This window comes from Leopardus geoffroyi, chromosome C1 (genome assembly GCF_018350155.1).
Source record: "Leopardus geoffroyi isolate Oge1 chromosome C1, O.geoffroyi_Oge1_pat1.0, whole genome shotgun sequence".
NCBI lineage: Eukaryota > Metazoa > Chordata > Mammalia > Carnivora > Felidae > Leopardus > Leopardus geoffroyi.
The window spans coordinates 213,937,002-213,954,815 of NC_059328.1; the positions used below are offsets into that span (position 1 = coordinate 213,937,002).

Consider the following 17,814-nt stretch of genomic DNA (forward strand, 5'->3'; position numbering starts at 1 on the left):
CTGGAGCCTGCTTGGGAGTCTGTGTCTCCCTCTCTCTCTGCCCCTCCCCCTGCTCTCGCTCTGTCTCTCTCTCTTTCAAAAATAAATAAACATTAAAAAAAATTTTTTTTAATTAAAAACATTGATGTGAAAAGCAAAAAAAAAGAATTGTAGCTCAAATACGGAGATGAGGTAAGAGGCTACCAGGCACAGCCTTTCTGTAAAATAATGAATAATTGGAGACAAGTTCAGTTTTCTTTGCCTTAGCTCCTGAAGCAGAGCGGCTTACGTGCCTCCCAAACCCATCTGCCTGGAGGACCAGATAATTGGTTGTTAATTGGCTTCCTCCCAGGGCTCTTAGCATCCTGCATTTTCTGGTTGTGTTTGTACAAGAATCCAGAGGGCTGTTGTGTGTCAGAGAAGGTACTGGGGCAGAAAGTGGAGGGAGCAAGGCAGGCACTGGAGTCGGGACCCTTCCTCCGTAGGCACAGCTGAAATCAGAGTTAGGCCAAAGGAAGGCCGGTCTTCAGCATGACGGTGTCTTCAGCATGTTCTGGTTTAGGCCAAAAGTTCCAGGGACTTAACACCCCAGGAGCAACCCTCCCACTGAGGGATGGGAGTGGGTGGGAAAATGTCTCATGTGGTAGGCGACTTCCAAGATGGCCTCCGATGACCCCTGTTTCCCGGACTCACACCGTGTGTATTTCCTTTCCACACTGAAAATGGCTGAACTGTATGATAGGATATGTTACAGAAACGACAGTGTATGATATCCAAGGCTAGATCATAAAAGAATTGTAGCTCCTGCCTTTTTCCCTTTTGGATCTCTTGTTCTTGGCGGAAGCCAGCTGCCATGTTATGAGGATGCTCAAGCAATCCAGGGGAAGGTACACATGGGAAAGGTGCATAAGGACTCCTGTCAACAACCAACACTCCCTTGTCAGGCAAGTGAGACAGCCATGTGGCCATGTTGGAAGTGGATTCTCCGACACAGTCAAACCTTTTGATGATTCCAGCCTCATGAGAGACCCTAAACAGAACCCTGAGCTAGAACCACCTAGTTGAGCTGCTCCTGGATTCCTGACCCTCGAAAACTGTGTGATATAGCAAACATTTATTGTTTTTTTTAATGTTTATTTATTTTTGAGAGAGACAGAGAGCACGAGAAGGGGAGAGGCAGAGAGAGAGGGAGACACAGAATCCGAAGCAGGCTCCAGGCTCTGAGCTGTCAGCACAGAGCCCGACGTGGGGCTTGAACTCAAGCACCGCGAGATCATGACCTGAGCTGAAGTTGGACACTTAATGGACTGAGCCACCCAGGCACCCCAAATGTTTATTGTTTTAACCTGCTAAGTTTTGGAGTGATTTGTTGTGCATTAATAGCTAACTATATTCTCATACAGCCCTGTAGGAATGGAAAATGGTGTAGTGACTTTGGAAAACAGTTTGCTGGTTCCTCAAATGATTAAACAGAGAGGTACCGTATAACCCAGCAATTCCACCCCTACGTATACACCCAAAAGAAATGAAAACATATGTCCACAGAAAAACTTGTGCATGAATGTTTACGGCAGGATGTATTCAGGATAGTCAAAAGGTGGAAACAACCCAAATGTCCATCAATGGACACATGGAAAAATAAAATGTGATACATTCATACAAGGGAATATCATTTGGCCGTGCAACGGAATGAAGTAGAGATACATCCTATAGCTTGAATGAGCCTTGGAAAGTGAAAGAAGCCAGTCACAAAAATCCACATGTTCTGTGACTCCACTCATACGAAATGTCCAGAAGGCAAGTCTGTAAAGACAGAAAGTAGGTTAGTAGTTGCCTAGGCTGAGGTGGGGATTGGGGTGATAGCTAAAGGGTATGAGATTTCTCCTTAAGGTTATGAACATATTCTAAAATTGACTATGGGGGGGCGCCTGGGTGGCGCAGTCGGTTAAACGTCCGACTTCAGCCAGGTCACGATCTCGCGGTCCGGGAGTTCGAGCCCCGCGTCGGGCTCTGGGCTGATGGCTCGGAGCCTGGAGCCTGCTTCCGATTCTGTGTCTCCCTCTCTCTCTGCCCCTCCCCCGTTCATGCTCTGTCTCTCTCTGTCTCAAAAATAAATAAACATAAAAAAAATTTTTTTAATTGACTATGGGAATGGCTAACACACATTTGTGAGTAAACGAAAAATTACTGAATTGTCTACTTTTAATGGATCTGTTATATGTATATGAGTTACATTTTAATAAAACTGTTTAAAAAGCTGGTAATGAAGGGGTGCCTGGCTGCCTCAGTTGACAGACCATGCAACTCTTGATCTCAGGGTTGTGAGTTCAAGCCCCACGTTGGGCGTGGAGCCTACTTTTTAAAACAAAAATGCTGATAAGGAATACACCCCAGCTTCTTCCCCGCTGGTGAGACAACTCTGAGGCGTGTTCCACGCAGTCTCTCAGAAGATGCCCTGTAGGACTGATCCCATTTCCCACGGCCGTGTCATGCCTGTTAATATGCACTTTCTTTTCTCTCCTTTCTCCCCGGTCTCATTTCTCCACCCCATGCTTTCTGGGACCACATCTCAAATAAACTTCTTCGCCCAGTTCTTGTCTCAAGGTTTGCTTCTGAGGGAACCAAACTAAAGCAATCATGTTCTTCAGGTTGGAGGTCGGGATGCCCTGGCATGGGGCTCATTCTGCACCCATCCATAGAGAACCCAGATGGAACTGACAGACTGTCCAGGGTGAAGGCTTGAACCAAAGTCCAGAATGGTCACAGAGCTGGCCCCCATCCTCCCCAGCACGCCTGGCATGAGCCTGGCATGATTTGCACGCACACACACTTTTAGGCATGGGAGAATTAAACCCAGCCTGTCACCGCCCTTTACCCCAGAGTCAGGCTGTGTGGGACATGTTCATTTCCCCTTTGGCTTATTTTGCTTGTCTCTGTGGCTGGGCGTCATCTGACCACACAAACTACCAAGACAGAGAAACAGGAGGCTCTGAAGGGTTGTGTGGAACTCAGTCAGGCAGTCAGACCCTCTAATGGTGAACCAGAGGTATCTGATTGAGGGGAAAAAAGATTGCACAGCTAAGACTTGACATTAAAGATACAGGAACATCCCTGGAGGCCCCCCGCCCCAGGCAGAGGGGCCGGCATGGTAAGGCACCTCCCTCACAGGTCGCTCTGGCTGCAAACCTCACCAACTGTCGCCGAGCACAGGCTGACTGTCCAACAGGAGAGGGAAGACGCTTGGGCTCGACTCAGCTTCTCACAGCAGCCTCCAGGCCCAGACTGGGAAACGGGTGCCTGGAGTTTTATGCTTTCCCTGATTTAGGCCTGTTCAGCCGTGGTCAAATGCCATCATCTTCAACCAAAAGACAGCTGGTGGATGTTAACGCTTCCCGCATTCACACACAGGGTTACCCAAAGCAACAGAACTAAAGAGCTCCGATTGGCCCAAAGATTTCATAAGTTGGTCCTAGAATAAGAACTTTGATTTCACTTTTTATATATTTTACTGTGATGCTGAATTTCATGTGTCAGATTGGCTAGGCTATAGCACCCAGTTATTTATTCAAATGCTAATCTAAGTGTCACTGTAAAGGTATTTTGTACACATGGTGAACATCTACAAGGAGTTGACTTTATTACTTTCCACGATGGGGGTGGGCTTCGCCCAATCAGTTGAAGGCAGCAGCTGCAAAAGCTGAGGCTTCCCAGAGAAGAAATTTTGCCTCACGATGGCACCATCAACTCCTACCTGAGTTTTCAGCCTGCCAGCCTGCCCTACAGATTTCAGAGTTGTCAGCACTCCAGTCACATTAGCCAATTTCTTTAAAAGAGGGACAGAAAAGGTATATACCTATCACCTATTGGTTTCGGTTTTCTGGAGAGCTATGACTGGTACATCTACCTTTAGAGGAAGGTAAGCCTGAGAGGTGCTGTGTTGTGGGGCATCACAAACAAAGAGTCCACCTTTCAGGGGGCATGAGCATCTGTCCTGGGGGAGACAATGCCAAGGTCACAAGGAAGCAGGTAGGGGATTTGCAAAAACACGTCCTGTGGCTCTGCACCCATAAAATGCATCCTGCTGTTGGTTTAACCAAATTGGCCAGAAAACATAACTCCCACAAAGCTATCCCAAGATAGTGCTGCAAACGGAAAATTACAGAAACCACTCAAAGGTCTCACAAAATCCAGGTCCCATAAGCCGGCTGCCACATAAGTCAGAGCAGGTCACAGCACTGCCCTGATGAAAACCCTCCTGAGGATCTTACAATAAACCCGAGTTTAGCTCAGCCTGTAGCCCAGCCTTGCCCACTCCTGCTCCCCTTCTCCTTCCCTTTGCTCTGCCGGTCCACTCTCTGCCACCTCAGGATCTTTGCATGTGCTATGAAACTCCTTTCTCCTGGTTCCTTGTTTGGTGCCTTCTCCTCCTTGAGGGCTCTGAGGTGGCCTTCCTGACCACACATTCTGACGTACCCCCCTCCACCCCTAAAACCATTTTCTGCACCCCCTGTTCATGCCCTTCATAGAACTTACCACAGTCTGGGGGCACCTGGGTGGCTCAGTCAGTTAGGCGTCCGACTTCGGCTCAGGTCATGATCTCACGGTCCGTGAGTTCGAGCCCCACGTCGGGCTCTGTGCTGACCGCTCAGAGCCTGGGGCCCGTTTCAGATTCTGTGTCTCCCTCTCTCTCTGCCCCTCCGCTGTTCATGCCCTGTCTCTCTCTGTCTCAAAAATAAATAAACGTTAAAAAAAATTAAAAAAATAAAGAACTTAACCACAGTCTGGAATGATTTTGTTTGTTTTCGTGCTTATTGTCTGTGTCTGAAAGTTCCAGAAGAATGTGCCACACCATCTCATTCTCTTGTGCCTTCCCCACACCGGGTCATAGGAGGCAGCGCCCGATACATATTGAGTGAATAAATGATTCCTCAGCTCCTAAGCTCATCCGCATTCAGGTCAGGGCCGCTTCCTGCCTTCCCACAGTGCCCTGGGCTGACCCATCATGTCTCTCGGTGATCCACAGTAGAGCCGTGGCATCTAGCTATCCAGAAGGCTGGCCCCCATGCCTGGAGGGTGGAGGACTTGGATACTTGCACAGGGTTACAGGGTTGAGCCTAAAGAGAAAGTCGTGTTGTTTAACAAGGTGGAAATGAACTGAGCCCTGAAGAGTGTTCCTGGCAGAGAGAACAGCAAGGGGGGGAAGGCCTCAGGGCAGCATTTCCAAGGACTGACGGGAAGCCAGAGAACCAACCTCTAAGAGCCAGGAGGAAAGTGGCGGGAGCAGAGGGAGGGCAGGGCCTGAGGGCAGACTGAGATCCACAGGGGGATTTTCAGTAGGGAAATGATACGGCCTGATACACACACACACACACACACACACACACACACACTGAAAATCCAGATCATTCCTGGGCTGAGGGAATAAAGAGTAGGGGTGAGAAGGAGACTTTTTTAAAAAAGATTTTTTTAGGGGCGCCTGGGTGGCGCAGTCGGTTAAGCGTCCGACTTCAGCCAGGTCACGATCTCACGGTCCGGGAGTTCGAGCCCCGCGTCAGGCTCTGGGCTGATGGCTCAGAGCCTGGAGCCTGTTTCCGATTCTGTGTCTCCCTCTCTCTCTGCCCCTCCCCCGTTCATGCTCTGTCTCTCTCTGTCCCAAAAATAAATAAACGTTGAAAAAAAAAAAAATTAAAAAAAAAAAAAAAGGTTTTTTTAATGTTTATTTATTTTTCAGAGAAAGATCATGCAAGCAGGGCAGAGAGAGAGGGAGACAGAGGATCCAAAGTAGGCTCTGAGCTGTCAGCACGGAGCTGGATGCGGGACTTAAACTCACGAGCGGGGAGATCATGACCTGAGCCTAAGTCGGAGGCTCAACTGACACAGCCACCCAGGCCTTCCGAGGCATTTTTTTAAACTATGGTATTAGCTAGGCTGCTAGCTATTTCTTTTTTCACTATGTACACATATTGCCTTAAAATTTAAGCACACGATCACTCTGGCTGATGGGTAGAGGCTGGACCGTAAGAGGCAGAGGAGATTGTGGTGGGGCTTATGTCAGATTGCAACCTGCCCGCCTGATAGCCATTCTCTTCCCCCTCCTTTCCTCACTGACCGACCCTACTGTCTGCTCTCCCAAGTGACCATTCACACAGCGTGCGTCCGCCTAAAAGACTAAGTTTCCCAAAGAGCAGATGCCACTGAGTACAAGTCACTGAGTGGAACTTTTGTGGAAATTGTTAAAAGAGGGACGGGCAACTGACAAGGGCCCTCTTCTGCTTTCCTTGGCTTTGACCCTTTATGACCTCCGCTTCAGTGGGATTACTTTCCACGGGGGTCCCTCATTCCTGAGTCATAGAAGCCAACCTACAGCTTTGCTTTCGCCGCTCAAGCCCCTGAGATTCATTGGTTATGATGATTTCTAGGCTTTCTGTGTAACTTCAGAACCCCTGCCCTTGGCTTTGAAGGTCAACAGCTGTCTCCCGATCTCCATGAGCCATTTCTGCTTCTCCTCCTGCTAACTTCACTGGTTTTATGTTCCCTCTGCATTCCTGGCACCTGGGAGTTTCCCTCTTTGAGTTTAAACCTGGCTAGGTATTCAAAAAATCATTTTACTGTATTTGAAAAAAAATTTTTTAATGTTTATTTTTGAGAAACAGAGAGGGACAGAGCACGAGTGGGGGTGGGGGGGTGGGCAGAGAGAGAGGGAGACACGGAATCCGAAGCAGGTTCCAGGCTCCGAGCTGTCAGCACAGGGCTCGATGCAGGGCTCGAACCCGCGAACCGTAAGATCATGACCTGAGCCGAAGTCGGACGCTTAACCGACTGAGTCACCCAGGTGCCCCTATTTTACTGTATTTTATCCAGCATGCCCATGTATATATAATTATTTCTTGCATCCTGTCTTATCTTCTTGTTCATCTATAGCACACAATTCGACAATTAATTACTTCAGCGTGTATATTGTCTCCCTAACTAAACGTAGACGCTCCCAGTTACATTCCTGCAAAATTCATATTGAAGTTGAAGTCCTAACCCCCCAGTTAGTGTGATTATATTTGGAGATAAGGTCTCTAAAGACATAGTCAAAGTTAGGGGTGCCTGGGTGGCTCAGTCGGTTAAGTGTCTGTCTTCAGCTCAGGTCATCACCTCAAGGTTCTTGAGTTCGAGCCCCAACTCAGGCTCTGTGCTGACAGGTTGGAGCCTGGAAACTGCTTTGGATTCTGTGTCTTCCTCTCTCTCTCTCTGCCCTTCACACACTTGCTCTCTCTCTCTCTCTCTCTCAGAAATAAGTAGACATTAAAAAATTTTTAAAAAGTAGATTCTCATGAGAACAAAATGAAATGAAGGAAGACATTACAGATGGACAGGCACTGTTACCAAGTGCAGTGACAGCCCGGACACGTGGCCAAATTCTAGATTGGATGGAGTCTAGAGCAGCACCCCTCAGGCTCTCTGCCATCTTGGTTTGCCCCTCCTCTGTGACCTCCTGAGTGACCCAGCTCCAAATCCAGTCCCTGGGGAGCTTCACCAGGCCCTGGGTGTCCATCTTGGTGGGTCCTAGACTTCCTAGGAGGCCACAGTCATCGTCATCTCCTAGGAACACACGCCCAACAGGGCACCCCAGCAAACATCCAAGCGCCCACAAAGCAAGCTCAGAGGAGCAGGGGAGGCCACCTGGCTTCAAGCTGTGAGGTGCAGGGACGTCACCTCCCAACGTATTTCTGAGGTGCTTCACTTAGGACGCAAGTGGTTTTCCCAGAAACTTCCCTTAAAAACACAGTTCTGGGGGCGCCTAGGTGGCTCAGTCAGTTAAGCCTCCGACTTCAGCTCAGGTCACCATCTCACGGTCCGTGAGTTCGAGCCCCGCGTCGGGCTCTGGGCTGATGGCTCGGAGCCCGGAGCCTGCTTCCGATTCTGTGTCTCCCTCTCTCTCTGCCCCTCCCCCGTTCATGCTCTGTGTCTCTCTGTCTCAAAAATAAATAAACGTTAAAAAAACAAAAAACACAGTTCTGGGGGTTCCCATCCGACCCTGGGTGCTCTTGCCTCCCCTTGACCTGGAATCCCTTCCCTAAATCGTCAGATTCCAGAACCCTCCCCTCCCAATGCAGAAGCGCCCTTCTGACTTGGGGCCTTCCCTTCTCTGACTCACATTCTTCCTCCTCCTCCTTCTGACCCCAGATTCTCCAACACTTATACAGTTCCCCAGCTGTGGACGAGGGTTCCCCACTCGCTGTGACCAAGAGGGCTCCTGCCCTTGCACCCAACACCCACAGGCTGTCCTGCGGCCTGGTGGCACTGACAGTCTGTGGGCAGGGGCAGGGAAGGGAAGCTGGGAGGGACAGGGGAGAGACAGGGAAGCATCTCCATGGGCATTCCCCCACCAGGGCGGTCACTGGACCAGCAGGGGAAGGGGGCTCGGCCAGATACCAGGAGGAGGACACAACTCTGTCTAGTGGAGCCCAGGTGTCAATCTTTGGTGTCCATCCGAGTCACCTCATTGGTGACTGCAACAATTCTGTTGACTCAGAATTTCTGAGCCAGCGGGGCCGAGGTGAGGCCCGGGAACGTGCATTTCTAACAAGGTCCCCGGTGAGGCGGTTGCTGTCTGTTAGGACTGGACTTTGAGAACCGCTGATGCCCATGGTCTGCTCCTCAGTTTCTGGCGTCCGTTAACCTGGGTTCCAGTCACAGCTCTGCCCCCTGCTGGCAAGCGGCCTCTTAGACAAAGAAATTCTTCGGCCCAAGTTTGTCTCCATCAGAGAGGATAAATGGAATATTTACTTCCTGCTGTGGTTGTAAGGATTAAGTTGAAATAACTTGGGTAAATTATTTAGCACAGTTCCTGGCATAGAATACGACTGGGGACAAATCAATCCTTTTTCAGTTGGTTGTGGTGTGGGAATTTGGCTGGAAGGAAGCTGCTGTTTGGAAGGTTTTGTTTTTTCGTAAGCCTGAATGAATTATTTGACTTTAAGAAAGAAAAATTTTTAAGTAGTCTCTATGCCCAACGTGGGGCGAAACTCACGACCCCAAGATCAAGAGTTCCGGGCTCCACTGACTGAGCCAGACAGCCCCCCCCACCGCCTGTGAATTATTTGACTTTTAAGAAGATGGGGTGCTTGGGTAGCTCAGCCCCACTGACTTTGGCCTTGAACTCCTGATGGGGTGTATGTGACATGACCTGCAGCAGAGATCTGAAGAGCCATTGCTCATTTTCACCTGTTCCCTAGCTCCTGTCCTCTGCCAGAAGTCTGATGTGTCCCTGGTGGGGTTTGGTCCTTCACTTGTATTCCAGAATGAAGAAGAATCACAGCCACAGCTGACCCACAGCCAAAAGGAGCCAAGCCACAACCAAACTGTGAAGGAAATGTACGACAGGCATGGCTGCGAGCTGCTGAGATGTTAGGACACGTTACTGCAGCTAAACTTAGTGACAACTCAGTAAAACTATCCTAAGAGAGACATCTGGCTAAATAAAGCACGATGCGTCTATATGATGGGAATGTAGCTAGTAAATGTAAACATTTTTTAATGTTTATTTATTTTTGAAAGAGAGAGAGACGGAGACAGAGCTTGAGTGGGGGAGGGGCAGAGAGAGACGGAGACACAGAATCGGAAGCAGGCTCCAGGCTCCGAGCTGTCAGCACAGAGCCTGTCACAGGGTTCGAGCCCACAAGCCAAGAGATCATGACCTGAACCGGACTGACATCCAACCGTCCAACCGACTGAGCCACCTAGGCGCCCCGCAGCTAGTAAATTTAAAGTTACATTTCATTTATTTTTTTAAAGGTTATTTATTTTTGAGAAAGAGAGGTGGGGGCAGAGAGAGGGGGACAGAGGATCTGAAGCCGGTTCTGCACTCACAGCACAGAGCCGGATATGGGGCTCAAACTCACAAGCCATGAGATCGGGACTTGAGCTGACGTCGGACACTTAACGGACTGAGCCACCCAGGCGCCCCTTAAAGTTACATTTTAAGTTGCATTAACTTTAAATTCATATTTAAATGCATGCAGCTATCGAAATTACATGCAAGGATATAGGAAACAGCTAAAAGTGTCATTTTTTAGTAAGTCAACAAAGGCAAAATTTAAAACGGAAAGTACAGAGGGATCCCGATTTTGTAAATAAAAACATATCTTATAAAATATATATCTTGTATATATTGTATATGTGGGTTGAAGTAAGTTGGGTAGAAACTTTTCCTAGAAAAAAAGAATTGGGGTGAGGGGAAGACACCTAAATATTTTAACCATAGTTATCTCACGATGGTGGATTAGGGGGGTGCTTGTTCTCCTTTTTACTTATCTAAACTTTCAACTTGCCTGTAATAAACATGTCATGCTTTTATACTTTAGAAAAATAGTTATACTATACAGGTATGTTTCAAAGAATCAATAGCCTAGAGACGCCTGGCTGGCTCAGTCGTAGAGTACAGGACTCTTGATCTTGGAGTTGTAAGTTCGAGACCCATGTTGGGCGTAGAGATTACTTAAAAATAAAATCTTGGGGCGCCTGGGTGGCTCAGTTGGTTAAGTGTCCCACTTCAGCTCAGGTCATGATCTCGCGGTTTGTGAGTTCGAGTCCCGCGTTGGGCTCTGTGCTGACAACTCAGCGCCTGGAGCCTGCTTCGGATTCTGTGTCTCCCTCTCTCTCTCTGCCCATCCCCTGCTCTCTCTCTCTCTCTCTCTCTCTTTCTCTCTCTCTCTCTCAAAAATAAATGTTAAAAAATGTAAAAATAAATCAATAAAATAAAAATAAAAATAAATCAATTGAGGTGCCTGGGTGGCTCAGTCAGTTGAGCATCCAACTCTTGATTTCTGCTCAGGTCATGATACTAGGGTCATGGGATCAAGCCCTGCATTGGGCTCCTCATTGAGTGTGGAGACAGCTTAAGATTCTCTCTCTCTTGGGGCACCTGGGTGGCTCAGTAGGTTGAGTGTCCGATTTTGGTTCAGGTCATGATCTCACGGTTCATGAGATCTGCCCTGGCAGCATATAGCCTGATTGGGATTCTCTCTCCCCTCCTCTCTTTGCCCCTCCTCCACAATCTCTCTCTCTCTCTCTTTCTCTTAAAATAAATAAATAAACATTAAAAAAAAAAAAAACAGAAAGAAACAGTCACATGTTGTACCCACAGAGCCAGCCAGACACCCAGTAAATTTTGCATTATATGTATTTGACCATCAAAAACAAGCCTCCAGATTCAACTGCAATGCAAGTCAATTCTTATGTAATTATATGGAATTCTAATTTAAGGTAGGCTGTGGGTGACCTTCAGTGTATCTAATATGCTGTGAATGGGACCCCAAAATAAAATTTCCCCAGAAGTGGTGGTGGTTGCTAATGATTCCTGTTCTCCTGTCACTGGATACCTTGTGGAGTGACAGTGAACGTGCAGCTTTTAGGGGGCAAGGGTGGGAATGGGAGGACTCCTTCTCAACTGCCACAATGGGGTCTGGGGCTCAGACCCCGACCCTGAGAGGGATCAGCCACAGAACCAGGATCCTGGATCAGGGGTGGCACCCTCCTGCAATGCCGAAGAATCAGCACTAGGGGACAGCCGAGAGCCAAGTCAGGCTGGGAGGGCGCCTGGGAGCTTCCCTGCATCCTCTGCTCTCCCTGCCAGTCTCCCGCCTGGGACCATCCCTGCCACCAAGACAGTTGCTTCAGCTTAGAAGATGGTGCCATTTTTCAAAAGGTAATTGCTTTGCAAGTAAACCTAAGTGTTTCACCGGCTCCTTCCAGTGGGATACTCAGAAATATTCAAGATAGGTCAGAGAGGTTTTTTAAATTAATTTTTTAATGTTTTTATTTGTTTTTGAGAGACAGAGAGACAGAGTGTGGGGGGTGGGGGGTGGAGAGGCAAAGAGAGAGGGAGACAGAGCATGAACAGGGGAGGGGCAGGGAGAGAGGAAGACACAGAATCTGAAGCAGGCTCCAGGCTCTGAGCTGTCAGCACAGAGCCTGACGCGGGGCTTGAACTCACGGACTGTGAGATCACGACCTGAGCCAAAGTCAGACACTTAACTGACTGAGCCACCCAGGTGCCCCTTTTATGTTTATTTTTGAGAGAAAGAGAGAGAGACATAGACAGACAGAGCTCGAGCAGGGGAGGGGCAGTGAGAGGGAGACACAGAATCCGAAGCAGGCTCCAGGCTCTGAGCTGTCAGCACAGAGCCCAATGTGGGGCTCAAACCTTTGAACCAAGAGATCGTGACCTCAGCCAAAGTCAGATGCTTAACCGACTGAGCCACCCAGGCACCCCAAGATAGGTCTGTTTTTACATGTTTAACACAGTCTACCATTTAAAACACGTTCTCAATTCCTCTGTAGCCAGTTTGTGGCTAATTTTAGGGACTGACCTAATATAGTTCATATCTCATTTTTGTGCGGTATCACTTTAAGGTATTTTCACCTGATGTTCATCATGCTGATACTTTCAAGAGGTTAAAAAACTTTTAGTAGCAAGATTGGTGGCAAGGACCATTTCTCTGTAACACTGAGAAGGTTGACGTGGCACAGACAGAAGCGTCCTGAGAAGACCACTCCGCAGAAAGCCGTGACGTCACGAGTTTCTTCGAACTGGCCTTCACTAGCATGGAACAAACCACCTCAAAAGTAAGTAGTTTAAAGCAATTACCACTACTGCTACTATATTTTGGGGGCCGGCCTGAGTGGAGTGGTTCTTCCGCTGGGCTTCCCTCCCTGGGTTCACTGTGTGGCTGCAGTCAGCGGGCAGGTGGGCTGGAAGCTGGTTGGTCTGGGTCTCAGATGGCACCACTCAAGGGTCTAGTGTTTGGCTGGGGTGGTGGGGGGGGCAACCAGGCCACGGTGATCTCATTCTCAAACAGGTCAGATTTCTTCACTTGGCCGCTGGGCTCCAAAAGGAGCGAGAGAAGCCAAGCCCTCAGCACCCAAACACTTTTTACGCCTCTGCTCTGTCGTGTTCGTACTGCCCCCTCAACCAAAGCAAATCACACGACCAAGCCCTGGTCAGGGGTAGAGAAAAGAGTCCCCATCTCTCGACCCGAGGAGCTGCAAAATATCGTGCCCTTTAAAAAAAAAAAAAAGATCTACTATCTTTCTCCTCTCCTGCCACTGCCAAGGACATCTTTATCCCAGCAGGGATGGATGGCAACCCCTCCCCCTCCCCCATTACCCCTGTGATCAAGGTCAAGTCAACTCCATGTGCGTTTCCCCAGCTGTGTGTGTGTGGTGTACCAGTCTCATGAGGTTAGATGCTATGGACTGAAATATAACCCCCTAAACTTGGTATGTTGAAGCTGTAACCCCCAAGTGCGACTGCATTTAGAGATAGGGCCTTTAAGGAAGTAATTAAGGCATGCGTGTGCACACACACACACACGCACACACACGCACGATCCTATATATGCAGCTGGATGAATGTGTAGATGGGGGTTTTGTTTCCTGGACCGAGGAGTTTTTAAATCCTTTCCTTTTTTGTTACATCAGAGCACAGATTTCAGCAGATTGTATTTTCTGAAAAATTAGCCACAGCAACATTTCCAGTCCTGCACGCTGGTCTAAAAACTTGTCACTGTCTCATGAAAGGAGGCAGCCTAACAGAACCAGAATACACATTCGGGGGGTGCCTGGCTGGCTCAGTCAGTGGAGGATGCCACTCTTGATCTCGGGGTTGTGAGTTCGAGCCCCATGTTGGGCATGGAGCCTACTGAAAACAAAAATCCTTTTTTTTTTTTTTAAAGAGAGTGTGAGTGGGGGAGGGGCAGAGAGAGAGGAGGACAGAGGATCTAAAGTTGTGACATGGGCTCTGCACTGACAGCAGTGAGCCCCATGTGGGTCTCAGACTCACAAACCACGAGATCATGACCGGAGTCAAAGTCAGTTGCTCAACCAACTGAGCCACCCAGGCGCCCGCCAAAAAAAAAAAAAAAAAAAAAAAAATTACTCAAAAAAAAAAAAAAAAGAATACAGACTCTGAAGCCAGACTGTTCACATGTAGACCCAGAGCCACCATTTCCTAGGATATAAAATTCATTTTTTTTTCAACGTTTATTTATTTTTGGGACAGAGAGAGACAGAGCATGAACGGGGGAGGGGCAGAGAGAGAGGGAGACACAGAATCGGAAACAGGCTCCAGGCTCCGAGCCATCAGCCCAGAGCCCGACGCGGGGCTCGAACTCACGGACCGCGAGATCGTGACCTGGCTGAAGTCGGACGCTTAACCGACTGCGCCACCCAGGCGCCCCTAAAATTCATTTTTTTAAAAAAAGGAAGCAATTAAGGTTAAATGAGATCATAACCATAAGACCCTAATCTAATAGGACTGGTGTCCTTATAGGAAGAGGAAGAGATGGGGCACCTGGGTGGCTCAGTCGGTTAAGCATCTGACTTCATTTCAGGTCATGATCTCACGGTTGGTGAGTTTGAGCCCCGCGTCGGGCTCTGTGCCGACAGCTCAGAGCCTGGAGCCTGCAGCCTGCTTTGGATTCTGTGTCTCCCTCTCTCTCTGCCCCGCTCCTGCTCACACTCTGTCTCTCTCTTTTTCAAAAATAAGTGAACATTAAAAATACATATATTTTAAGAAGAGGAAGAGCCACTGGAGTGCTTGCTGTCTCTGTCTGTACACACAGAGAAGAGTCCATCTGAGGACACAGCGAGAAGGCTGTGTGCCAACTTACCAGAAAGCAACCCAGCCGACACCTTGATCGTGGATTTGCAGCCTCCGGAAGTGTTCACTCAGTCTGTGATGTTCTGTTATGGCAGCCCGAGCTAAGACATGAGAGTTTCTTGATTAGTTATGCTTGGGAAGTGAGTGTTCCATACTGATTCCCACCCGCCTTGGAAATTCCTAAAGCTCCATAGCCTCTCAAAGCGCTCTGAGCGGTTCCTCAGCAAAGAAGGCTATAGTTTATCACAGGTCCCAAAACTTACTCAACCAGGAGGTCCTTTTCCAACACCTACGATCACCATATGAAGCCATGTTAGTTTCTAGGGCTGTGGTCATAAACCAGCACACTGGATGGCTTTATGCTCTCACAGTTCTGGAGACCAGAAGTCAGAAATCAAGATGTCAGCAAGGTTGGTTCCTTCTGGAGCTTTGAGAGAAAATTCGCTCCATGCCTCTCCCCTAACTTCTGGTGGTTGCTGGCCACCCTGCGTGTTCCTGGGCCTGTAAGACGCGGCATTCACTCCCCTTCTGCCTCCGTCTTCATGTGGTTCCCTCTGTGTCTCGTTCTCCACTCCTTCCCCTTTCTCTTCTAAGGACCCCGGTCCGGTCGTTGGATTTAGGGCCCACCCTAATTCCAGGATGATCTCATCTGGAAATCCTTAATTTTGTCAAATTTTGTAAAATTTTTAAAATTGTTTTGAATCTTTATTTATTTTTGAGAGACAGAGTGCAAGTGGGGGAGGAACAGAGGGAGAGGGAGACACAGAATCTGAAGCAGGCTCCAGGCTCTGAGCCGTCAGCACAGAGCCCAACGTGGGATTCTAACTCACGAATCAGGAGATCGTGACCTGAGCCAAAGTCGCAGGCTTAACCAACTGAGCCAGCCAGGCGCCCCAGGGCTATGCTTTTAGAGACTTGCTCCCAAAGCCCCGCTTCCTCCATGCCTCCCTTCTGCCCAGAACCCTCCAACACTCCCTTGGCTTCCAGGAGGAAATGAGACCTCTTCCTCCCTCTAGGGACAGCCTTCCAGGATCAGCCAGAGTGTTGTTACAACTTCCCCACAGAGGCCACTTCTTTGGTGAATTTCTCCTGGACTGCATCCCTGCCCAACCTCCCTCCACCTGTCCACACCTCTGTTTGCCTATGAGCCACACGGCAGGTGAGTTTCAGGAGTCTGCGGGTCCCTGGAATGCAAATAACCAGAAACAGTTCGAATCTCAGAGGTGGGGCGCAGGGGGGTCTGTGCCTGCGCATTTTTCCAGGGAAGGACCTAAAGCTTTTCATCGCTTCTCCAAATCATTCTTTCCTGAGCTAAGGAGGCTAAAACGGCAAGTGTGGAGTGAGAGAGCAGTGAATAATTCTCCCTTAGAGCAGTACCACTGGGGAAATCTGCTCTGAGGGGAAAGAACCCCTCTCCCCACTCCTTTGTGTTGAGGGGCATCTGGTAAGAACAGACAGCAGGCACAGCCCATCCAAACGGGTCAACCGTCCACAGGGGTCAGATGTGGCAACACAGCCTGAAGGATGCCCTGAGGATGGAGCAAAGCTGGCTCCATGGAGACTGGCAGCTGTGAGCAGAGGGGTGGCTCAAGGCTCTGCCGCCTCCACGCCCCCACCCCTGCCCCCAGCCCTGTACCCTGTAGGTGACTAGCAGATGGGGGGCGGGGGGAGGCTGGGAGAGAGCAGAGGAGCCTGAAAGCAAAGCCCTATGGCCCCCACCCCCCACCACACCCCATGGTTTGGCCACTGGCTGGCCCCGTCTGTAAGTCTTGCCAACATCCTAGATTCTGGGAACCTGCACATTCCTGGGAATGTGCGTTTGGTCCGCTGGGCTGTGTTGTGACAACTGCTAGGTAACTTGTCTCTCAAACTGGGTAATACGGTTTTTGCAAGTAGCCATCTAAACCTCTTTGGGATTCCATTTGAAAGCCTAATCCTGTGCCCAAGGACTCTGTATTAGTCAGCCGGGACTGCCAGAACCAAGTACCACAGACTGGGAGTCTCGAACAACAGAAATGTATTTGCTCACAGAAGTTCAGATATGAAGGTGTCGGTAGGAGCCGTTCCCTCTGGGTGCTGAGGGCCGTTCCCAGCCTTTCCTTGATTTATACATGGTCTTCGGGTTCACATGCCATTCTCCCCTCTGTGTGTGCATCCAAATGTCCTCTTCTCACAAGGACACCTGTCACATTGTATTAAAGCCCACCCTAATGATCTCCTCCTAACTTAATTACCCCTTTAAAGGCCTCATTTCCACATAACAGTTACATTCGGAGGTACCGAGGGTTAGGACTTCAACACGTGAAGTTTGAGAGGATACAATTCAGCCCAGAACAGACACCCAGGAGTAATTAGAGGGTGGATGGTGGCACTTGCGGGTGGAGATCACAGTTTGATTCTGACCTCTCAAAGCTAGTCTGCACCAGGGCCTCCTCGGGACACTGCATGGCCACCTCGCCCAGCCTCGGAGGGGCGTGGATGGCCCACCCCTCTGCACTGGCAGGCCAAACCTGAGGAGGAGGAGGCATCAGGGAGGACCCTGCAGATGGGGGCAGGGCAGCTTGAGGGGGTGTACATGTGGTTTGGGAAGGACTAAAGTACCCCTTTGTTTGGGAGATGAGGTGGGAGAGAGAGTCTCTCGGGTTCAACTGGCCTTGCTGCTGGGGAGTGGGTGTGTGGGTGTTCCCAGGAATCCTATTTGCATACAGGGCCCAGACTTCTGGGAGGTTAGCAAGAAGGAATTTATTTTAACTTGCAAATTTGTTCTATTACGTAAAGTGCTATTTAGTTGTTGTTGAAAAGACAAATGAATCGTAGAAGTTAAAAATGCACAAAAGCTTGAAAGAAAAAAAATGCCCATGATCCGCCAGAACTAAAAGTCACTGACATTAGCTAGACATTTGTTATTTGATAGTATCATGTGCTTTCCGAACCTTCTGTTAATACAAGTAATAAATGAGGTTACTAAAAAAAAGAATTAGAAAATGCAGTTCACCAAAAGAAAGCAATGTTATTGGGTCATTTATAATCCCACTACCTAAATATACCTTGCTTTTTTGTCTTATAAGTCTTTGGCTACTAATTTAAATACTTTCCCATGTTTATTAGTCATTTAGATTTCTTTGGCGAATGGTCTTTTCTGGTCTTTTGCATATTGTGCTATTGGGTATTAATGGTGTCTT

General features: G+C 48.7%; 1 long non-coding RNA gene across 2 annotated transcripts; it reads right to left on the bottom strand.

Moving 5' to 3' along the window:
* Nucleotides 1–1,257: 1,257 nt before the first annotated feature.
* Nucleotides 1,258–15,275, bottom strand: LOC123599618. 2 transcript variants are annotated; one of them, XR_006713228.1, is made up of 4 exons: nucleotides 14,643–15,275; nucleotides 4,755–5,093; nucleotides 3,884–3,970; nucleotides 1,258–1,782 (listed from the first exon to the last, which is right to left on the bottom strand). It is a non-coding gene; the product is annotated as an uncharacterized LOC123599618 (long non-coding RNA). The 2 variants fall into 2 exon arrangements; XR_006713227.1 differs by lacking the exon at nucleotides 3,884–3,970.
* Between the last annotated feature and the right edge of the window lie 2,539 nt (nucleotides 15,276–17,814).